We start from the raw sequence: 25,737 nt of genomic DNA on the forward strand, positions 1-25,737 counted from the left end.
GAAAGAATTGGTAGAGGTGGCTGAAAGGGCAATGATGGGGGTGATGGGGGAGAAGGCAATGTTGAGGGTGGTGGAGAGGGCAATGATGGAGGTGGGGGAGGATGATGAAGGGATGCAGGGGGAAGGAGGACGATGAGGGTGTGGGGGATTGGGATGGGAGGAAGGGAGACTTATAATGGACTTACGGAAAGGGGAGGGGAGGAGAACGTTAGATGTGGATGTAAAATGAATTGGGTGGTGTAGGAGGGTGCTAAGCCCCTGATAGTGTCCTCCCCATCCCACAATTCATTGTGATGCTATTGGGGACTTAAAATTTATTGGGGATATAGAGAGGAGGCGATAAGGTACATAGTACCATTGATAATGAACTAAAAGGGACTTGTAATGAATTGGGAGGTGGTGGAGGTTGCTCAGTACCTGATAATGTCTTCTCCCACTTCCAAATTCATTTTGATGCTATCAAGTACTTATAATGAATGGGAGGGACACAAGACAGGGAATAACACAATGTGCACACGGTCAGGATTTGCTGGAGAAAATTCTGCTGCATGTCCTAATGTGTTGGCCGGAAGAAAGTTGCATAAAATACATGTATTTTTTTTTCCACATTTTTCCCATGCTTTACATATTTTCCACCATTAGTACAGGTGAAATACACTACAAGAATTGAATTGACATTATGCAGATTTTAATCTGCTGCAAATCTACAAGTTAAAAATAAGCAACGTGTGCATGAGACTTAATAATAATAATAATAATAATAATTAAAATAATTTTATTTCTATAGCACCAACATATTCCGCAGCACTTAACATTATAGAGGGGACTTCTACAGACAATAGACATTACAGCATATCAATAAACACATAGATCAAAACAGATACCAAGAGGAGTGAGGGCCCTGCTCGCAAGCTTACAATCTATAAGGAAAAAGGGGAGACACGAAAGGTGAATGGTAACAATTGCTTTTATTGTTTGGACCAGCCATAGTGTAAGAATCAGGTGTTCCTGTTGCTGCATGAACCAGTTAACAGTCTAAATATGTAACAGTACAGACACAGAGGGCTATTAAATGCATAAAGCATGTGAGAACATGATACGAGGAACCTTGTTATGGTAAAAAATTTTGAATGAGCCACACAGGGATATTTAGGTTAATATGTTGAGGCGATAGACCAGTCTGAACAAATACGTTTTTAGGGCATGCTTAAAACTGTGGGGATTAATTGTATTAACCTGGGTAGTGCATTCCAAAGAATTGGCGCAGCACGTGAAAAGTCAGGGAGATGGGAGTGGGAGGTTCTGATTATTGAGGATGTTAACCTCAGGTCTTTAGCAGAACGAAGGGCACGGGTAGGGTGGTAGGCTGAGACAAGGAAGGAAATGTAGGGTGGTACTGAGCCATGGAGTGCTCTGTGGGTAAGGTCAATAATTTTGTACTTGATTCTGGAGTGGATGGGTAACCAGTGTAAGGACTGGCACAAGGTAGAGGCATCGGTTTAACGATTGGTGAGGAATATGATCCTAGCTGCAGCATTTAGGACAGATTGGAGAGGTGAGAGTTTGCTAAAAGGGAAACCAATTAGTAGAGAGTTACAATAGTCCAGCCGAGAATGAATAAGAGAAACAGTAAGAGTTTTTGCAGAGTCGAAAGTAAGAAAGGGTCGAATTCTAGAAATGTTTTTGAGGCGCATATAACCAGAGCGAGCCAGTGATCGGATGTGGGGGGTGAATGTAAGCTTGGAATCAAGTATGACCCCAAGACAGCAGGCACGTTGCTGGGGAGTAATGGTGGAACCACACACAGAAATGGCAATGTCGGGCATAGGTAGGTTAGTAGAGGGAGGAAACACAAGGAGTTTAGTTTTTGACAGGTTCAGTTTCAGATAGAGGGAGGACATGATGTTAGAGACAGCAGTAAGACAATCACTGGTGCTTTCCAAAAAGGCAGGCATGATATCAGGAGAAGTGTATAATTGGGTGTCATCAGCATAGAGATGTTACTGGAACCCAAATCTACTGATTGCTTGACCAATAGGGACAGTATACAGAGAAGAGGAGGGGGCCTAGACTTTAGGAATCTCATTCACTTTTCCTGTACTGTAACACCTTGCATATTTTCCATGAGCACAGAGGCTTACAGTTAATTGGGGAGAGTCACAGACTGAATAATTTATATTATTAGGTGGCAGAGATTATAGTTAATGGGGGGAAAAGTGCTGCTTATCACTTTTTATTGGTGCGTGGCTAATAGTATAATGGTGGGGTACATATCTGTATTCGGGGGGATACACATGTATGTATACAATGTACACTCACTGGCCACTTTATTAGGTACACCATGCTAGTAACGGGTTGGACCCCCTTTTGCCTTCAGAACTGCCTCAATTCTTCGTGGCAGAGATTCAACAAGGTGCTGGAAGCATTCCTCAGAGATTTTGGACCATATTGACATGATGGCATCACACAGTTGGCGCAGATTTGTCGGCTGCACATCCCTGATGCGAATCTCCCGTTCCACCACATCCCAAAGATGCTCTATTGGATTGAGATCTGGTGACTGAGGAGGCCATTTGAGTACAGTGAACTCATTGTCATGTTCAAGAAACCAATCTGAGATGATTCGAGCTTTATGACATGGCGCATTATCCTGCTGAAAGTAGCCATCAGATGTTGGGTACATTGTGGTCATAAAGGGATGGACATGGTCAGCAACAATACTCAGGTAGGCTGTGGCGTTGCAACGATGCTCAATTGGTACCAAGGGGCCCAAAGAGTGCCAAGAAAAAATTCCCCACACCATGACACCACCACCACCAGCCTGAACCGTTGATACAAGGCAGGATGGATCCATGCTTTCATGTTGTTTACGCCAAATTCTGACCCTACCATCCGAATGTCGCAGCAGAAATCGAGACTCATCAGACCAGGCAACGTTTTTCCAATCTTCTACTGTCCAATTTCGATGAGCTTGTGCAAATTGTAGCCTCAGTTTCCTGTTCTTAGCTGAGAGGAGTGGTACCCGGTGTGGTCTTCTGCTGCTGTAGCCCATCTGCCTCAAAGTTCGACGCACTGTGCGTTCAGAGATGCTCTTCTGCCTACCTTGGTTGTAACGGGTGGCAATTTGAGTCACTGTTGCCTTTCTATCAGCTCGAACCAGTCTGCCCATTCTCCTCTGACCTCTGGCATCAACAAGGCATTTCCGGCCACAGAACTGCCGCTCACTGGATTTTTTTTCTTTTTCGGACCATTCTCTGTAAACCCTAGAGATGGTTGTGCGTGAAAATCCCAGTAGATCAGCAGTTTCTGAAATACTCAGACCAGCCCTTCTGGCACCAACAATCATGCCACGTTCAAAGGCACTCAAATCACCTTTCTTCCCCATACTGATGCTCGGTTTGAACTGCAGGAGATTGTCTTGACCATGTCTACATGCCTAAATGCACTGAGTTGCCGCCATGTGATTGGCTGATTAGAAATTAAGTCTTAACACACAGTTGGACAGGTGTACCTAATAAAGTGGCCAGTGAGTGTATGTGACCTTGTTATTTTGAGGGCTGCGATGATCATCGTGACAAGACGAGTCGTGGCTGGGAGATGTCGACATGAAGGTCTGACCAGATGGAGAACAAACAGGCTAAAGCGACTCTAATCAGACGATACGTCGCGGTATTCTGTATCTGCACTGTGTGACGTGGATAATTTTTTGGGAAAATCCTTTATTCTATATTCTCATATTTATGTGAAATGTCTGTGTGCTTCCAGGTTTTGGCACATGGACTCATAGAGTTTTATAGGTTCATTCACACATACATGAAAATCACGGATCTGAGAATGAGATCCATGAGGGTCAGAGAATGTTCTGTTCTAATCCGATTTTGAGGATCAGAATAGGACATGCTCATTGCATCTGTAAAAGTGGGCAGCACACTGACACTGCACAAAGATACAGGAATGTAGCCTTATGTATAGCACAGTCCCTTAGTATATAGTGTACTCACTTATTATGTATAGCACGGTCCCTTAGTATATACAGTAGTGTACTCAATTATTATGCATAACGCTTTAGTTACATAGTTTCTTCTTTTATTATGTATAACACCTTCCCTTATTGCGGACCATCCTCTCTCATTGTATATGGTGCCATCCCTTTTTATATAGCTTCCTCTGCTGTTATGTACAGCATTGTCTCTTACAAAATGTATTCTTGCTATATTTGTTATTCGCAGCGCCCTCTTTTATTACATAGTCCCCTCTCTTGTTAGATATAAAATGACTGCTGATGGAGCAGTCGGTGACGAGATGACCAGTCCATCAGCTCCTCCATTAGAAAAGAAGCTTTCCCATGCTCCATCAGCCATTATTGCATTATATATCTAACAAGACAGGACGGTATGTAATAAAGACAGGGCTCTATATAATCTGATATGAAAGTGATGATGCTGTACATAACAAGAGAGGGCACTGTGTAATAAGTGACAGCAAAATACATAAAAAGTGAGACTACTGTATGCAATATAAACATGTATGTGTGAAGCTATATATAAAGCTTTGTCGCCATAAAAAAGGGGGGCCCAAGCTGTCAGTGTCCGCCCCTGTTGCTATTGATGTGTAAATGAGGGCCTATGACAAAAGAAATGCCATAAAAAATATCAGAACAATATGATGTTGCTAAAACTGTCACCGCAAAACTTGTTACCCTCCTAAAAAATACTACAAACCATCACTCTATGTACATACCATAGACTTGAAAAATCTTTTCACTTCAATGTTTATGAAAGAAATGCAAAAAACATCACCGATAACGTGTTAAAATCCGGTGTTTGATTCTGCCCTAAAGGAGCTCTTGATAGAGATCTTACATCTAGTGCCATGGAACCAAAATGCAATGTCATCAGAAATATGAGCAACCAAAAGACTTCCAACGGTGTCTGGATAAATATAGGAAAGCTTAAATAGCCTGGAGCACGTTCCCCTGCTGCCATTATTATTTTTAATTGAATTTTACCCTTGGCGTTCTCTTAGTTAGAGTAATCAGATATGTCAATGTCTTGCCTTTTTGCTGCTATGTCTTTTCAAACCACGAACAGCTATTTAAAGTTTAATTGTAATTTCACTGAGGGAGCTGGCTATAATACTTTTAAGTCAGCCATGTGGAAAAGGCTCGGAGCATAAACAGTCGTAGAAAAATGGATGAAAGGTTCCCTGGTGCTCGTAGAATTTGTTCATATGACGAATGTTCAGCCATCCTTTTCCTGATCCTATTTGAATTAATCTCTTAAAGTATTTTTGCGTCTGCTGGCGTGAAATGCGTCGTCTACAGAAATGCAATTAATTTCCTTTTTTTCCCAAACATTTTATTAAATGGTTTAGAAACTAGTCAATTATTATTATCCATATACACCACTTGCAAATTATTCATACTGGCTACAGGCCCTGTAACAAACACCTTTGGTTCATTGTGTAATCTTGAAGCCGACCAACTAGAAGAAAGCGGGTAATCATGTTATGATGATCTGTCATAAAGGCGATTGAACTGTGCCACGTAAAGACAGGCTGGCAGTGAACATGTTACAGTAAGACAGTTTCTTAGAAGCGAAGGCAGTCAGCTGTCATGTTATTCAGAATACCATTCACTACCTATGACTGAGAACTATTGCACTGAGAGCAAGTAAAAGCTTCCACAAAAGCTTGCCAGCCTAAATAAAATATGTATGACGTTAAGCTACAGCCAAAGAGGAGAACTTTCCTGTGTTTCATTTTTAAAATCTTTATGTCCTTATTTTAGTTTAGCTCAGATATACTGTATGTGTCTTATCTTTTAACCTATGTTACACCATTTTGCAAAGTGGGTTTCTTGAATGGTTTCCCATTTAATCAGAAACACATTCTACAGGCCCCGCTTTGGCAAAGCCAAACTACTTTGCGTTCACAGGTCTGATCTCACCGAGCAGGTGATTGGTCTTGTTTGTACCTCACTTTTCCAGCGCTACAGCTACTACTCCTACTACAGATCTCCAATTCAACACGTCTAAAGTTGCAATCTAAAAGGGGTTGTGCACTAGTACGACAAACGCTTCTTGATTGAAATGTTTGGCCCTGATAAAATAAAAAGCTTATATTCACCTCCCGTGCCGCCGCCGTTCCAGTGGTGTTGGCACTCGCTTTGCTGGGGCTCTCGTGCGGTTGTTGTGACACTTGAGCCCGATACCCAATCAGTGCTGATGTCACTGTTTCCTTCTCCCTATGAACTGAACATGAAGAGGAAGTCAGAGATCAGCTACAGTCCTGATTTCCTCTTCATGTTCAAATTGTTTGAAGGCGGAGACAGTGGCGACAGCCCTGATTGGGTGCTGGGCTCAAGTGTCATAACAACTGCTCGAGAGCCTCAGGAACGCAAGTGCTGTCAACGCTGGAATGAGAGAGGTTAGTATAAGCTTTTTTATTTTATCAGGGCCAAATATTTAGATCAAGAATGGGTTGTGTTAGTAGTGGACAAACCCTTTAAGTTCCATTTTCCTTTTGCGATGTACAATGTTAAACAACCACCAACATGTTTACTGGTCAGCAATTGTTTAATAGCCTGTTTACATTGGCCAATGCTGTATTAGATCTGCGCTCAATGATTAGCAATTGATAGGCTACCACTGTTCTTTGAAGGGCCATGGATATTGCACTCTTCCTAGCCTAATAAGACAAGCCCTCAGCCACCCCAGAAATGGGACATCCATTAGATGCCCTAATTCTGGCGCTTAGCCTCTGCTGATTGCCCTGGTGTGATAGCAATTGGGGTAACGTGATTGTGGTGTTGATCTCAGCTGTGTTAAGTTCGCTGATATGAAGCTGGGGATTAGTAATGGAGAGACGTCTTTCGGACACCCCATTACTAGCCCAGTAAGTTAAAAGAGAAGAAAACATACCAAAAAAATCTTTATTTGAAAAAAAAAAAAAACACAGAAAAAAAATTTGTTTGAAAAAACTCCCCAACAAGGTCTCTTTCACCCATTTATTTAAAAAAATGAAAAAAGTAGTAATCCCCAGGGTCTGCCATAATCCATAATATGGAGGTATCAAGACGATCTCAGTCTTCTTAATCCAGTCTATGAAGTTCCATTCACTGGAACAGCAGCCACTGCCGGGTCTCGTGGAGCACAGAACGTGATGTGAGTATGGTTATCTCGGTTCACAGCAGCTGGTTCTCACGTGGGCAGAGCAAGTGCTGGACTAATGAACAGTGGCTCATTAGTCTGGCACTCACGCTGCCCTTGTGAGACCCGGCCTCTGAACTGAGGTGACATCAGTAAGGTTATCTCAGTTCACAGCAATACTGCACATGTGTGAACCGCTCACTGTGAACTGAGATAACCTTACTGATGTCACTTCAGTTCACAGCAGCTGAGTCTCAACAAGTGCAGCGCAAGACCTGGCAATGGTTGCTGCTCCAGTTTATGGAGCTGCGTTCTCTGAAGAGAGATCCATAGACAGGATGAAGATGACTGGGATAGTTGTGGGTCCTCCATATTTTGGATTATGGCGGCCCTTGTGGATTATTATTTTTGTATTTTTTTTAATAAATGAGGGAATGAGGGAAATTGTTGTTGCGTTTTTTTCAAATAAAGATTTTTTTGGAGTTTGCTTTTTCTCTTTTTATATATTGTGTTAGTAATGGGGGTTTCTTATAGACGCTCTCCATTACTTACCCATTGGCTTGATGTCAACGGACATTACACAGCTAACATCATCCCACAATCCCATTTCCCTGTTTGCCACTGCACCAGGGCAATCAGGAAGAGCTGAGGCTAAGCACCAGAATTGGGGTATTTAATCTTTACCGTTTGGGTTCGCCCATCACTAATGTCAAATAAACAAGCTGTAACAGATTATTAAACCAAACAGCGGTTGTCTCAGTTTTATTTACATTCTGAGTTGCTATTTGAATCAGGCCCAAAGTGGGAGAGACCTCATGTCCCTACAATCTCAGTGTTACCTGCTTCATTGCTGTTAGATTAATCTGCTCTTCTGGCAACCAGGTCTTAAGGCCCTTTTACATTTAGCGATGCACCAGCGATCCGTCCCGGTCAGGATCGCTGGTGCATTGCTAAATGATCGCTAGTGAGCTGTCACACAGAAAGATCTCACAGCGATGCAGCAGCGACTCAGCGCACGATACTCAACTTTCACACACAGCGATCCTGACGTCCTCCCGCCTGCGTCCAGCGTCGCTCGTCGTCACAGCAGGAAGCTGACGACGAGAAATGGAGCCGGACATTCTCGCGCGATCAGCGATGGACAGCGGGGGAGCCAGTCGGAGGTAAGTATCACACATAGCGATATCGCTAGCAATATCGCTATAACGTCACAAAATCGGTGACGTTACAGCAATATCGCTAGCAATATCGCTATGTGTAAAACCCCCTTTAATCTCACTTGCAAACTCCCAGAGCACTCAGGTTATGAACCTTACATGGTTTGTCCACAGTCGCAGATTGACAATAAACCTACTCCTAATATGAAGTCTCTATTGCTCCCAACAACACCAGTGTGCTAATCACAGAACAGCCACAAAGTAGTACTCAGTGAATAGTAGAACTGTTGAATATTGTGTAAGCATGTGGAGAAGAAGTACCCTATCATGCTGGTTAGTCGCTTGTTGGTCAGACGTTTGTAAAGGGCCTGTCACACTAAGCGATATCGCTAGCAATATCACTATAACGTCACTGGTTTTTGTGACGTTATAGCGATATTGCTAGCGATATTGCTATGTCTGATACTTACCTCCGACCGCTCCCCCGCTGGTTATCGCTGATCGCGCGAGAACGTCCTGGACCGGTTCTCGTCGTCAGCTTCCTGCTGGGCTTCCTTCTGTGGAGACGAGCGACGCGTGGACGCGGGCGGGAGGACGTCAGGATCGCCTCGTCAGACAGGTAAGTAGCGACCCCCTACCCCTGCGATGTCGCTGGTGAGATCTGCCTGTGTGGCAGCTCACTATCGACCACTTAGCGATGCACCAGCGATCCTGACCGCGTCCTGACACTAAGTGTGAAAGTACCTTAAGCGTGCATTGCTCTTGTCCTCCCAGTGTCAGACCAATCAATGAGAGGCCTCGTGCAACACTTCCAGCACTGATACATCCTCCTGCTGCAGAGTCTCCACCCGGCTGTAGAGAAGCGTGGCCAGACTCTGCAGGAATTTAAGACCACCATGTTCTGCAGTTTTGCTTTCCTGGCCTATCATCACCTACCAGCAGTGGATATATTAGGCAGCTTCTCCCTCCACACCTTGCCTGAGCTTAGGTCCTTGCTGCAGTTTTTCACTAACTCCCTGTCAAGGTGCATTATTGTTTTGACTCTCCTTGTAATGATCCGGCCTGTTTACCCGTTTAGTCTTTCCTTCTCTGCTTCTGATCCTGGCTACATATTTTGAACCTGTGCTGTCCGTCCTATCCTTGGACTGTCTGACCATGTTTCTGTCTTTTGCTCTCTGTGCTTGATATTTCTTCCTTTGACCTGTTGGTTAGCAGCTGGAAGTCTGGGGACTGCCCCATGATTGGCACCTAGTGACTACCTTAATGGCCCAAGCCTAATCTTATTATCAGAGTCTCTAATGAAGACCAGGTAGTCACTTACCCTGGAGAGGCATAAGCTCGACCAGTGATTACACACCCAATGTTGTCACACACCTCTTCTGAAAATGGTATCATTAATGTAGCAAAAAATAGTAGAAAAGAGCGGCACTCACTGGGTAGTGTAGTCAAGGGTTTATTATAAAAGCATATCAGGGGGAGAACGGGTGCAAAAAGGAGATAGCAACGACGATTGTTTCACGCTGCAAAGGCGCTTCCTTGACTACACTACCCGGTGAGTGCCGCTTTTTTCTACTATTTTTTGCAATGTGAATTAGCTTATTTTCCATGAATGTGCACCTAAGGGTAAAACAGTTGTATTGCCGGCTGCGTCTCTTTTATACACGTATGATGGTTCGGATGTGTGGACTATTTTGATGGTGCTCGCCTTCTATTTCTGGACTTTGTATTGGTATCATTAATGTGTTTCATTGAATTATCAATCAATCAATCAAATTTATTATCGCCAAGTACATATTACATATATACAAGGAATTCTTTGTGGCAAAGAGGCAACATAATATATAACAACAGATACAACAAGTAACATCTAACAAGACAGATACAGTATATAGTCTACACATGACAATTTAATTGTTGAACAGAGAGTGGATAGAAGCTGTTCATATGGCGGTTGGTGCTGCATTTGGGGACTCTGAAGCGACGTCCTGAAGGGAGTAGTTGGAATGAGGAGTGTCCCGGGTGAGAGGGATCGGATAAAATTTTCAATGCGTGGGATTGAATACTCTTATTATAAAGATCCTGGATTTTAGGCAGGGGGGAACCTATAATTCTCTCTGCTGTTCTGAAAGTCCTTTGTAAGCGGAGTTTGTCATGCGCAGTGGCTCCCCCATACCAGACTATCAGAGAGGAACAAATCACAGATCTGATGACAGCATTAAAGAATAAGATCAGCAGATTCTTAGACAAACCATATCTTTTCAGCTGACGCAGGAAGAACATCCTCTGTTGTGCTTTTCTTATAACAGCATCCACGTTTTTCCCCCATTTAAGATCATGAGAGATGATAACACCAAGGAATTTGGTCTCTGTGACCCTAAGAACCACTTCGTAATGGATGTAGATTGGAAGTATCTCATGTTGATCTTTCCTAAAATCCACAACCATCTCAGCAGTTTTTTTTAGTGTTGAGTACAAGATTATTGGCTTTACACCAGTCACATATTCTTTCCACCTCACTCCGATACAAGTCTTCAGCATTTCCCCTGATGAGACCAATCAGTGTCATATCATCGGCAAATTTCAAGATTTTTACTGAGTCTGCTGAAGAGATGCAATCATTCGTATAGAGAGAAAACAGTAACAGGGACAAAACACACCCCTGAGGTGCCCCGATGTTTGTGACCAAGGTGTCCGAAGTGAATGGTCCAACTTTTACACTCTGTATCCTGGCTGTCAGGAAGTTATAAATCCACAAGCATAAGTTGAGAGGGACTCCAAGAGCTACCATTTTCTTATGAAGTAAATTCGGATCAATGGTATTGAATTAGATTATTTTTAAAAGTGTTCATGCTATATACTTTAACTATTAATTTATTATTGTTCTGTAATAAAGAGCAGGTGCTGGGTATGTCACCACGGAACAGACGGACCAACAGTTAAAGGGGGGTTTATTTACAGGGATAAACACTGACAATAAAACACTGCGAGTATTGGTGAAGTGGAAAACAAGTTATAAAACAGGCAAACGGAATAAGCAGTATTAAACAGTATTTCCTAGAATGAACTTAACAGTCTGAAGAGAACTTGCTTGTAGGGTCAACCTTCACTCACGTAGGTACTGAACAACAGTGGCACTTGTCGTCTATAGTCTCTGTGAACTCTGCGATCCTTGACAATCCCCAGCCGTGGTCTCAGGGGTTAATGCGGGAGTCAGAAGGGGACACGAGGCAGACGGGGCCCCCTCTGCTCTGTGTCTTTCCCTGGAACGCTACAGTCTCTCTTGCAGAAGCAAAACTTGGTACACAATTGTGACCCTTCGCCAGAATCAGGGTCTCTGCTCTAACTCCACAGGTACCGGGGCTTCTCACGGGGGTCACTGCCTCTGTACAGGTCACTGAATCTAGACAGGGCACAGTCTCAACACGGGCCCCCGTCTCTGCACGGGTCCCAGTCTCTGCATGGGCATCAGGACACACCTTTGCTGTCACTGCAGACTCCAACTCCACGTACTCACGGGCTGCAGTCTCTGCGTGTGGTACCCCGGTCTTTGCCTTCTGAACAGGAGCTCTCCTGGTCTGTGTCTGCGTCTTGTCCTGACCGCTGCACAGGCTGCACTGAGGACCTCACGTGCACTTTTCCAGCTCTCTGCCCGGCTTCCTTCCTGTACCAGGCCCCTTTTCTGTCCCCCGGGGAACCTGCTGTGCTGCTCAATGGTTCCAGGCACGGAGCAGAGGAGGCAACCCTCCCCCGGCTCTTCCTGTACTTCACCCCCTTACATTGAACTCACCATTCCACGGGAGAGGTTTTGGAGCTCCTGTTGGCAATGTAGCGGATGGGGGGTACACCAGCCGTGGAACGTTCAGAGCGTCTCAAATCAGCAGAGGCTGTGGTGTCAATCGTTGGAGGAGCGGCAGTCGAGGCCCCCTCTGTTACATCAGTAGTTTCAGGCACCAGCCCAGTTTCCAGGTTCCCTGAGAGAGATTGGGAGTCTCCTTCGTCTTCTTCATCAGCATTGATCACTGGCTCAGCTGGTGGGGGCACTGGAGCCAATTGTACCACTTGAGGATCTCGAGACATGCATGGACACAACATATTCCGATGCAGTGTGCGGGTGGGAGACTCTTCCCCTATTTCAGGCTGGATCTCATAGACGGGGCCCTTGCCACCATGCCGTCACTTCACCCTATACGGCCTTTTCTCCCACCAGTACTCCAATTTGTTGTGTGGGTGCTTCTCCCTCACCAAGACTCGATCTCCAGGTCGTAGAGCTGTCCCTTCTTGGGGAGTGACTAGGGAATGTTCCAATTCTCGTAGTCGGTTCTGCACCAGCCGTTGAATGGTCCGTAACCGACGACGATGTTCTTGAACCCAGGAGGACACCCCTGTCCGTGGGTAGTCCTCCTCAGGTTCCAGCTCCAGCTCTGTCAGTCCCTTCCCGGGTCAGCGAAGAACAGTGAGTACAGCGTGAATCCGGTGACGCTGTGTTTACGGTTGTTGTACTCCCACACCAATTCAGGGACGGACTCAGTCCATCGCGCTTTCTGGTCCTCTTCCAGTGTCCTCAGCATTTGGATCAGGGTGCGGTTAAATCTTTCACAAGCCCCGTTCACCCCGTGAATGATAAGGGGTGGTCTGGGACTTATCGATTTTGTACAGCTGATGCAACTCCTCCATCACCTTCCCGAGGAAGCAGGCTCCTTGATCAGAATGTATGCATTTGGGACACCTGTACACCTGGATGAAGTGTTTACAGATTGCATACACCGCAGACTCGGCAGTCTGGTCTCGTGTGGGCGTCACTACGGCAAATTTAGTGAAGTGGTCTATCATTACTAGGCAATGCTTGTAGCCTTGTTGTGCTGGTCCAATCGTCAAGTAATCTAAGGCCAGTAGGTCCATGGGGCCAGAAGATCTCACCGTCTCTGTGGGAACTCGCTGTTCTGGTGGCTTGACCAGCTCACAATTTCGGCACTGTTGACATACTCTCTCCATGATATTTCTTAAGGGGGGGTGATAGAATTAGTGCTGCAGCCACTGGAACATTTTTTTCTGGCCCGAAGTGTGCTCCTTTCTCATGTGCTTCCTTAGCCACCTGATCTACCAAGGATGAGGGGATGATCGTCTGCCAAACAAGATTAAGTTCAGATTGTAGGTACACCTTCCGGTACAGGATACCATCCTGCAACTGGAGCCTTTCCCACAGCCGTAACAATTTCAACACCTCAGGTGATTTGGACCCCCTCTCATGGCAGTTAGGCATTTGTTCTGATGCAATCCACTGTCTCAGCTGAGCTAACTCTGGATCCTCCTGCTGCATTCGAACCCATTCATCCTGAGGTTGCTCCAACAAATTCACACAAGCCTCTTCTTTCTCATGCTCCCATGAAGCTGCCACCATCCTAGTAGTCTGTCCAAAGCCGGGGACTTCTACATCCTTCCGTTCTTCATCCGGGTCGGCGTTGGTCTGCGATAATTTACTCGAGAGAGGGCATCCGCATGGACATTTTCGGCCCCTCTTTTGTATGAGATTCGGTACCGGAACTTGGCCATTCGGACTACCCAGCTTTGTTCCAGGGCCCCCAACTTGGCAGTCTCGAGATGAGCTAGAGGATTGTTATCGTGCATACATGAACTTCTGAACCTGCCAGATATTCCGCAAACTTCCCTGTCATAGCCCATACCAGAGCCAACAGCTCCAGCTTGAATGAACTGTAATTTTCTGGATTCTTTTCTGAGTCATGCAAGGATCAACTGGCATATTCTATGACACGTTCTTTCCCATCCTGCATCTGTGAGAGTACTGCCCCAAGCCCCTGTAGGCTTCCATCAGTGTGCAAGATGAACAGCTGCGTGAAGTCTGCATAGTCCAGCACATGGGCCTCTGTCAAAGCATTCTTCAGAGCTAGGAATGATTCTTCTTGATGCTTCCCCATTGTATGTTCCTGTTTTTTGCGCAGGAGGGCACTCCCCTCAACAACTCCAGAAGTGGATTTGCCAAGCGGTTAAAGTCTTTTACGAAGCGTCTGAAGTACCCTGTGAGTCCCAGGAATGCACGTACATCTTTTACAGTCTTTGGAATTGACCACTCTTGTACTGCAGCGATCTTTTCCTGGGAAGGCCTCACCCCCTCGGCGGAGACGTGTCCCAAATTTTCAATCTCGGTCCGGAAGAGGTGACACTTCTGGGGTTTTACTTTCAGGCGATATTTCTGTAATCGACTCAGAACTTGCTCCAGTCTCTGTAGATGTTCCTCAAAGGTGGGAGCAAAGACGATAAAATCATCCAAATAGATCAAAGTGGCCTCAAAATTCAGGTCTCCCAGACACCTTTCCATGAGTCGCTGAAACGTTCCTGGAGCATTTGCTAGACCAAAAGGCATCTGGTCGAATTCGTACAGTCCCATTGGGAGGATGAAAGCCGTCTTGGCTCGATCTTACTCGGACATGAGCACCTTCCAATATCCGCTGGCCAAGTCTAACGTGAAGCTGGTACGAGTCCCGCACGGTGCAGGTGCTGAGCCGGCGATAGTCCACACAGAACTGCAAGGAGCCCCTCCTTCTTCCTCACCAGGACTATGGGAGCAGCCCACAGGCTCTGACTTTCACAAATAACTCCCTTCTTCAACATGTGTGACAGCATTCCTTTCACTTCCTGGTACATCTGTGGTGGTATCTGACGGTACCGTTCCTGGATCGGCGGCGCATCTCCAGTGGGTATCTCGTGGGTTATGGCTGTGGTGTGTCCAAAGTCATCTTCGTCCTTGGCAAACACCTCCTGATATTTATTGCTGTGGGTCCAGTTCTGAGAGTTCTGCCCGCATGTGTCCCAAAATTCGTAAACTGGGGAGTTAGCGTGCACTCTAGTCAAATTTAACGAGGTGAAGGTGCAACGGACCAGTAGGTCCCAATCTCAAATTAGTCTAATTCACCGCACACTCAAACTGTTTTTATGCAAATGGGTGTTCATTTTATTACATGTGGGAGCCAAACAAGAATATATAGCACACAGTAGAAGCGATATAAACAAGACATTTCGGCTCAGCCCGAGCCTTTATCACTTTATCGCTGAAATACAAAAAACATATCAGATATACGAACGAAATACAGAGAAACAATAGCAAAAAATCATTAAAACACAAAGATCATCCCGGTGGATCAAAGTGGTGGAGATAAATACATATACACATATATAGAATATATACAATATGATAATCCATAGTTAAACAAGGATATGTCAATCAAATATCCTAGTCGACTAGCACCAAATAGAGCTGAAATATGAAGGGAGGTATTACCTTAGTCCAGTGTTGGAAATTTGCATAAGGTGCAGAAGGAGAAGAAAATCTCTCAAGAAGCTCGCCAGAAGCTCAGATGTCCTCTTGGTCCCAAATTGTCCACCCACCCTGGACGAATGAGCCCAAGAGAGAACCTCCGGTCGCAAAATAGATGGAACAAAAGTCTTGCCCGGGGGCACAAACTCTAGCGAAACCAGGGCCACAGTTCTCAGGTTCTCTGGAGGGACACTTAACCGAGGCTCCTCCTCCTCTGATGACACTGCAGAGTGGAAGAGAGCGTCGGCCCGAAAGTTCTTCTCCCTGGAGACAAAATGGAGGGTGAATTGGAACCAGGAGAAGAACAGGGACCATTTAGCCTGGCGAGAATATAGCCATTGGGCAGTTTGTAAATAAACTACATTTTTGTGGTCAGTGTACACTTGGAAGGGATAGCGAGCCCCCTCCAGGGGGTGTCTCCATTCCGAAAAGGCCAACTTCATGGCTAGCAATTCCATGGAAAAGAAGAAGCAAGGATGCTTCCGACCTTGGGCATCCTTTTGGAACAGGACTGCTCCAGCACCGACGGATGAGTCATCCACCTCTAAAATAAATGGCTTATCCACATTGGGGCGATGTAAAATGGGAGCGCTAGCGAAGTGAGATTTGATGGAGAGGAAGGCCTTGGAGACCTCCTCTGACCATAATTTAGGATTCGCTCCCTTCTTGGTGAGGGCAACCAAGGGAGCTACCAAAGTCGAGAAGGGTGGGATGAATTGGCGGTAGTAGTTTATAAATCCCATAAAGAGCTGCACTGCTTTGAGGGAGTGAGGCTCCTGCCAATCCATCACCACCTGTAGTTTGGCAGGATCCATGGCCAACCCCTGGGCCGAGATGATATAGCCCAGGAAAGGCAAGGACTCCTGCTCAAACACACACTTCTCCAACTTGGCATAGAGGGTGTTTGCCTGTAGGAGATCGAAGACTTTGCAAACATCCCTCTGGTGGGAGTCTATATCTGGAGAGTAGATGAGGATATCATCCAGATAGACTACAGCCGAGGTGGTGAGCATATCCCGGAAGATGTCGTTCACAAAGTCTTGGAAGACAGCAGGAGCATTACAGAGTCCGAAGGGCATCACCAGGTATTCATAATGCTCGTCCCTGGTGTTAAAGGGCGTCTTCTATTCCTCTCCCTCACGGATGCGAATCAGGTTGTAAGCACCCCACAGATCCAGCTTCGTGAAGACCCTCGCTCCCCGCAACCTATCAAAAAGCTCAGATATCAGGGGCAGAGAGTACTTGTTCTTAACGTTGATGGCGTTAAGACCCCTGTAGTCAATGCATAACCATAGTTCTCCGTTTTTCTTCTGCACAAAGAAAAACCCCGCCCCTGCAGGTGACACTGACTTCCTAATAAAGCCCCTTGCCAGATTCTCACGGATGTACTGAGACATAGCCTCCGTCTCCAGGAGAGAGAGGATAAACTTGACCCCGGGGAGGCTCAGCACCAGGCAAGAGGTCAATAGGGCAGTCATAGGGGCGATGAGGCGAAAGGGTCTCCGCTGCCCTCTTGGAGAACACGTCCGCATAGGACCAATAGTGCTTGGGAAGAGAGGAAAAATCTGCGGGTACCTCAGTAGTAGCAACCTGAATGCACTCCCTCTGACATCTACCAACATAGGATTTACTCCATCCCAGAATTCTCCCTGAGGACCACTCTATATGAGGGGAGTGATACCGTAGCCACGGCATCCCTAAGAGGACCTCATCAATTCCCTCGGGAATGACAAGCAGGGAGGTGATCTCCTGATGGGAAGGAGACATGGATAAAGTAAAAGGGACGGTCTGATGGGTTATCTGCGATGGTAGTGTCGACCCATTTATCACCCGAATGGTCACTGGCTTGGCGAGCATAACTTGTGGGACTGCGTGCCGTCGGGCGAAGGTAGATGACATGAAGTTGCCTTCCACCCCGGAATCCACGCAAAGCTCTACCATATGGGTGGATGGGCCAATGTTAATTGTCCCCTTAAATGTCTGTTTAGAAGAAGGCACCGCTGCATCTAGTGAACCAGCTCCTAAGGACACTAAACAAGGACGTTCTTCCAAACACCGAGAACATCTGGAGGCGAGATATCCTGACTGCCGGCAGATGTAACAAACCATGTGTGCACGAGCGGTCCGGGACTTAGAACCCACTCGCGACACCTCCATGGCCTCATGTGATTCGGACGCCTGGCCAGGAGATTCCAGAGGTTCGGCGAAGGTGGGAGCCAGACGAAACCTCCGCATACACTGGGCTCGCTCCAACCCCCGCTCGTTAAGAGGGTCGATGCGAGTGGAAACTGCTATAAGCTACTCCAGTGTGGCGTGAATCTCCCTGGTAGCCAGGGCATCCTTCACATGATCAGCCAGTCCCCTCCAAAAAAAACGGAATGAGGACTTTATCCGGCCACTCCAACTCCGACGCTAGAGTCCGGAAGTGGACGGCAAAATGGCTAACCATAGACGAACCCTGTGTGGATGCCAGCAGTTGGAGCGCCATATCGCTGGTGACTCGAGGTCCCAAAAAGACCTGTTTCAGAGTGCTCAGAAACTGCAGAGCACTCTGCACCACACGATCATCGCACTCCCACAACAGCATGGCCCACTCCAATGCCCTATCTGACAAGAGGGATATTATGAATCCCATCTTGGCCTGCTCTGAGGGAAAATGTGCTGCCAGGATCTCAAGGTGTATTGCACACTGGCTCACAAATCCCCTACAAGACTGGCTATCACCAGAAAACTTATCTGGCTGCGGGAGGCGGGATAATGCCGAAACAGGAATGGCAGTGGACAAAGTAGCTGCAGCCACCCTAGTAGCCTGAGCAGCAACTGTGGTAACAGACATGGCTGTAGTTGCGCGCTCAAGAGCCACCAACCTACCCTTCAGCTGCTGGATGTACCGCTGCATTCGCTGTTTGTCCGCCATTACTAGCCAGACCCTGGCACTAATATAATGTTAGGTCTGGCGTAACGCACCAAATAATAAAATGATAGTAAGGTGCGTTCGCAGCCCGGGGTCCACTGTGCAGAGGTGGTAAACTGCTGCTTAGTAATGGCAATGTATATAGCGGTATACAAAAGGTCACACGTGGGTTAACATCACCCGGTGTGAACAGGAGCGGACTCTGTTACGTCACAGAGCCGCAGTACCGTGGAACATAAATGCCGGAGCCTGTTAAAACTCACAGCACTCGGCAAGAGAGCGCTCAGTATATGGTTACAGAACTCAGCCCCAAGGACACGAGGTCTGAGTCCCTCTAGACCTACTGAGCTTGCAGCGTCACATCTGCGGACGCCTCTAATGAACGCTGACCACCGAGGAGTGCAGACTATGTGGACCGTGGTGTACAGACAAAGCCACCGGTGGATGCTGATGCCAGTCTCTGACTCTGCCTCTACCTGGACCTCAGCCTGGGCGCTAGCAGGCTAGGCTACACAACACATGCGTACCAAGGGTAGGGGTTTCATAATGAGCCATTCACCAGAGACATTCATACATGCATACAACACTCACTCCACATGGTCTGTATCTCTCTCTATATTAGCGCATGGCCAGGCGGCCATGCTAAGCTTTTATAGTTGCAGGCTTCTGGGACCTTCTTGGTGGTCCAATCGGAGCAGCAACAGGACCTCAGCATGTGACCTTCGACCTCCATTGAGAGGTCGTCCCACAGGCATGCTCAGTAGGAGAAAAGCAGGATTTAGCTCCAGGAGCGTCTGCTTTCCGCTGACTCATGCATGGTAGAATAGCTTAGCCTGGAGGAGAAACCAGGCGCCTAGCATTCGCCTGGGCAAGATGCTGGGATTGACGTCTCTGCTGAGCAGGAACCTCTGGGGCTGCAGAAGAATGGAAGACCGCAGAGGACATAGCTTGAGACTTCCCCTGTGCAGTGGGAGAAACTTGACGCCTAACATACTGTCTGTCCAGGGGACAAGACTCGATTGACAGAGACAGGTGCGATAACTTTACAGAGTTCCTTGCCGCCACAACATGTCTCTTGGACCTGGGCCATTCATTTCAATTGCTGAAAGACTCTTCTCTGGGGTGTTTGGTCACTCCATTGTTGTAAGAATTGTTCTGGGGACTCGTTGAAAATAAGACTTCCGAGGTCTTTTAACACATTCATGCCCAGGGTCACGGTATGGTCCTTAGCGGCCTCTCCATCCACCAGTACTACTCCTTTTCTCCCGACATCTTTACCGCACACCTCGATGTTCATCCATACCACCCCTGTGACCGGGATGGGCAAGTGATTGGCCACCATGAGTTTGATCACGGGGTTCCACTCGGATTGTAGTGCCTCCGCAAAGTGACGGCGGAAATATCCCTCCTGCATGATAGTCACTTGTGAACCGGTGTCTACCAGACTCCGCACTGCTCTGCCATTGATTTTGGCCCTGACCAGAGGGCACGTGGAAACAAGGCTGGTGGGACTTTTACTATTCCTCCTCTGCTCTTCACGCTCCGGGCGGTGTCCCTCATGCTCGGAGCCACCTAGTTTAACGGCTGGCGCGTTGATGGTCGGCTCCGCCGGGGACACCACCGGGCAATGTGGCCGGGCTCTCCACAGGTATAGCAGGTAAGAGAACGCCTCCTCTAGGTTACTTAAACTTCTCTTTGGGGACAGCTCCTCTGTCTCGCACCATAGGACCATGCCTCTCTGCCTGAAACTCCTAAACCCTACATCCAATTTTAATGTGGATACCCTCAAATGAAAGCTGAAAGTCTGAACTTCAACTGCATCTGAATTGTTTTGTTTAAAATTCATTGTGGTAATGTCTAGAACCAAAATTAGAAAAATGTTGTCTCTGTCCAAATATATATGGACCTAACTGTATCTCTTTCCCGGGGAGACCTATGCATGACAGAATCCAATGCCTCCCCTTCTAAGGCCATCAATGCAATCTCTGCCTCCAGGGATGGAGCCAGGGGATGCATCCGCAACAGCCCCCGGATGCTCTCCGTCCAACTACACAACATCACATTGTTTCCAGTAAACCTCGGCAAATTATTCAACATGGCTCCCAGGGAAATGCTGGTCCTGGGGCCTTCTCTAATTTCTTGGTCCGCCCCTTCCGCGCTTCCGTATGACATCCTGCCGACTATGCCAAATGTAATAAAGAGCAGGTGCTGGGTATGTCACCACGGAACAGATGGACCAACAGTTAAAGCGGGGTTTATTTACAGGGATAAACACTGACAATATAACACTGCGAGTATTGGTGAGGTGGAAAACAAGTTATAAAACAGGCAAACGGAATAAGCAGTATTAAACAGTATTTCCTGGAATGAACAGTCTGAAGAGGACTTGCTTGTAGGGTCGACCTTCTCCCACGTAGATACCGAACAACAGCGGCACTTGTCGACTATAGTCTCTGTGAACTCTGTGATCCTTGACAATCCCCAGCCGTGGGCTCAGGGGTTAATGTGGGAGTCAGAGAAGGGCACGAAGCAGACGGGGTCCCCTTTTCTCTGAGTCTTTCGCTGGAAGGCTACAGTCTCTTCTGCAGAAACAAAGCTCGGTACACAATTGCGACCCTTCACCAGAAACAGGGGCTCTGCACTAACTCCATGGGTACCGGGGCTTCTCACGTGGATCACTGCCTCTGTACGGGTCACTGTCTCTACAAAGGGCATAGTCTCAACATGGGCCACGGTCTCTGCATAGGCCACAGTCTCTGCACGGGCCACAGTCTCAACACGGGCCCCTGTCTCTGCATGGGTCTCAGTCTCTGCACAAGGGTCAGGACACACCTTTGCTGTCACTGCAGACTCCGGCTCCACGTACTCATGGGCTGCAGTCTCTGTGTGTGGTACCCTGGTCTTTGCCTTCTGAACGGGAGCTCTGTCTCTCTCCCGGTCTGTCTGCATCTTGTCCTGACCGCTGCCCAGGCTGCACTGAGGACCGTGCGCGCACTTTTCCAGCTCTATGCCCGGCTTCCTTCCTGTACCAGGACCCTTTTCTGTCCCCTGGGGAACCTGCTGTGCTGCTCAATGTTTCCGGGCACGGAGCAGAGGAGGCAACCCTCCCCCGGCTCTTCCTGTATTTCACCCCCTTACAGTTCATTCCTATGCAAACATTTTGGGAAGAGTGAAAGTACCAGTATAGATGCAAGACACAGTGTAGTTAACACTTTGTCACACCTGTAGGTGGGTGGAGTCTTGGGGTGAAAAAAGTGGACACTTTCTTGTTAGAAGTTGGTTATTAGTTGGTGTGACAGTGAGAAACAAGAAATGTCTCTGTATACTGTATGTGTGTGTGCAAGGAAGAAGAATTCAGAGGTAGCAAGCTTCAAATAGTAAAGGATGAGTGACAGTCTGATTTCAATATGGCTAGAAATACCAGATGGTCTAGTGAGGTGAACACTGAGAAGGAGAATTCAGCTATGGTATGTATGGCAGGAAAGACAAAGAGCTGTTGGTTTAATGGGACCCTGAACAGGCAGAGAGGTTTGAAGAGGCAATATCTAAGTTGGAACAGAAAGTGTTATTAAAAGTAGACTAGACTTGCCAGGCTACGGCATGAATAAAGCAAGGAAGTGGGCTATGATTATATAGAAAAGAAAGTTTGAAATGGAGGATCCAAGATATTCTTGTTGTATTTTGAAGCTGTTCTTTGTAAAAGCTGTGCTTCCACGTGACAGATATGCCCAGGGGCATAACAACTGTGACAAAGGGCGCAACCGCGACCGGGCCATGGAGGAAAGGCTCTTGCCGACACCAGTGACAATTTTTTATTTGAATATGTTTCAACCTGCACTGCAGTTGCTTTATAGTCCACCAGCCTATCAGTGGCTGGCAGCTAATGTCAGTGAACCCATCATGAACGGGGCATGACTTCACTGTCATGTGCCACTATGCCCCGTGTACCAAATTAGGAGATGGAAGGGAAAGGCGCACATCTTGGAAGCGGGGACAGGTGAAAAGAATCTTTTATTTTTTTAATTGTGTTGGAGAAAAGCACTGAGGACATTATTATAGCATGGGGGTCAGACAGGGGGACATTAGTAAAGGATAGGGCCAGAATGGGGGGCATTATTATAGGATATGAGACATTTTTACAGAATAGGGCTAGAATGGTGGACATTATTACAGGATGGGGGATATTATTACAGAATTGGGGCAGGACGGAAACATTATTATTGGATATGGGGCATTAATATTAAAGAAAGGGGCCAGGATGGGGAACAGTATTACAGGATGAAGAACTTTATTACAGGATGGCGCCAGAATTGGGGACCTCATTATCGGATGAGAGACAGGATGGGGGACATTATTACAGAATGGGGCCAGGCCATTGGTCATTATTACAGGATGTGGGCTTGGATGGGGAACATTATTACAAGATAGGGATCAGTATAGGGAACATTATTACAGAATGGGGCCAGGACGGAGACCTTACTACAGGATATGGGACATTATTAAAGAAAGGTGTCATGATCCATTTTTGGGCCTGTGGCAGATCTGGCTTCTCACATTAAAACTTTTCCTTTCAGGCCAGCAGGGGTTAAATGCAGTTTTTCCTCGGTGGCATGCTGGTGTTACTGCAGTGCTGCTGGGTCAGCTGATGTTGCTGGTGACCACTCCCACATCTTTTAAAAGGTCACCTGATGCATCATCTGACTGTTGGTGATGCAGGTCCTTTCTGGAGACCAGCCTTGCAGAAGCAGCTCTCTGGTGCCTACCACGCTTGATGTTAAGAGTCCTGTTGCTGTTGATACCTGCAGTGTGGAGCTTTGCAGCAGTGCAACAGGAAGCTATGTGTTGTACTTTTGTTACGTTGTCCTTTTTGGTGTCTTTCTATTCCATTTGTTGTATTAGTGCAGTGGGACCAGTGCTCTCACCAGCTAGTTTCCTACTTAGGGATAAGAGCAGGGCAAGTGAGGGAATAGGTGGATTAGGTATCCTGTTTGGCGACAGGGTGAAAGAACCCATATAGGGACAATAGTGAGATCAGGGCACATCCTCAGGTGAGTGCAGGTGATGTCCATTCCCCCGTACCCTATTGACACGGCCCACCGTTGTTATAGTTTCACTGGTGTTCCCTGGTGTGTTGTGCCATATGGTGACTGGCCAACCGTTGGGTCATGTCACATTGGGTCAGTCATTCCGTGACAAAAGGAGCCAGGATGGGGACAATAATACAGGATGAAGAACTTTATTACAGGATGGTGCCAGAATTGGAGAACTTATCTGATGAGGGACAGGATGGGGGACATTATTACAGAATGGGGCAAGGCCATTGGTCATTATTACAGGATGTCGGCTAGGATGGGGAATATTATTACAAGATAGGTATCAGTATGGGGAACATTATTACAGAATGGGGCAGACCATTGGTCATTATTACAGGATGTGGCTAGGATGTGGAATATTATTACAATATAGGGATCAGTATGGGGAACACTATTACAGGATGGAGCCAGGACAGAGACACTATTACAGGATATGGGACATTATTAAAGAAAGGGGCCAGGATGGGGGACAATATTACAGGATGAAGAACTTCATTACAGGATGGTGCCAGAATTGGGGACCTTATTACCGGATGGGGGACATTATTACAGAACGGGGCCAGGCCGGTGGTCATTAATACAGGATGTGGGCTGACATGGGGGATATTATTGCAAGACAGGGATCAATCTGTATGGGGAACATTATTACAGAATGGGACCAGGCTATTTGTCATTATTAATAACCACTAAAAAATGGTGATTAAATGATCACCAAAAAGAGACTATAATCCTAGACAATAAATCTTTATTAATTGATCATAGAATAAAAATACAATTCAAATAGGACTACTAGATACTATATGAACAGGGATAGTTGTGACAAGTACAAATACCTAATAGAAAACTGAAACCATGACTATTATACAATAAGTTAAAAGGCCATACACCTGGATTATTGTGCACACATAGCATAGGGCATGTGCCATTTTATGAAATCCACTTATATAGCAGCATCAAGCATATAAACAAATACATAGTGCAGAGTGCATCATGAACTGTCATCAAGAAGCTACTAAGAGTAAGAAGAACCTTAGGGAGCCAAAAGATGAACTGAGAGGAAAATATAGATAGACTTACTAGTAATAGGTGTGAGAGTGCTGGCACCGCACTTTCCCCGCCGCCCCAACGCATGTTTCGTTAAGACTTCCTCAGGAGGAATATTATTACAATATAGGGATCAGTATGGGGAACGTTATTACAGGATGGGGCCAGGATGGAGACATTATTACAGGATATGGGACGTTATTAAAGAAAAGGGTCAGGATGGGGGACAATATTACAGGATGAATAACTTTATTACAGGATGGTGTCAGAATTGGGGACATTATTATCGGATGAGGGACGGGATGGGGGACATTATTACAGAATGGGGCCAGGCTGGTGGGCATTATTACAGGATGTGAGCTAAGATGGGGAATATTATTACAATATAGGGATGAGTATGGGGAACATTATTACAGGATGGGGGACATTATTTAAGAACTAAAGAGAGGGGCCAGCATAGGGGAATATATTACAGGGGAACATTGGGTGACCAGGATGAGACATGGGGAACATTTTTACAGTATAGGGTACATTATTACAGGTTGGAGGAAGTTATTACAGGATGGGAGCCAGGACAGGGGCCACTATTACAAAATGGGAGCCATTAATTCCAGGATAGGGACACACTATTATAGGAAGGTCACCAGAATGGGTGACACTATTGCAGGGCAAAGGACAGTATAACAGAATGAGGGACATAATTACTACATGAGGGCCAGAATGAGGAACATACATTATAAGCTTATGGTACCAATTGGGCAACATAATTACTGTAGGAGGCCAATTATGGGACAATATTACTGTATGGAGACAGTAATATTGGATAGCATTGTTTCACAATGGGGGACATTGCTATAATTCCCCATAGTAGCCCATACACTATTAATTATTGATTTATTGAGCCGCAATTTGGGATGTTACAACTTTATTGAGGCATAAGAGGTGGGTGCAATTACTGAATGGGGAAGGGGCACTAATGTTGAATTTGATAATGGGGGCCAGAATAGGGGATATATGGATTAATACTTTATGGGGTCCACAGAGGTGGTCA

This window comes from Dendrobates tinctorius, unplaced genomic scaffold, assembly GCF_039654945.1.
Source record: "Dendrobates tinctorius isolate UK_male_01 unplaced genomic scaffold, ASM3965494v1 ptg000246l, whole genome shotgun sequence".
NCBI lineage: Eukaryota > Metazoa > Chordata > Amphibia > Anura > Dendrobatidae > Dendrobates > Dendrobates tinctorius.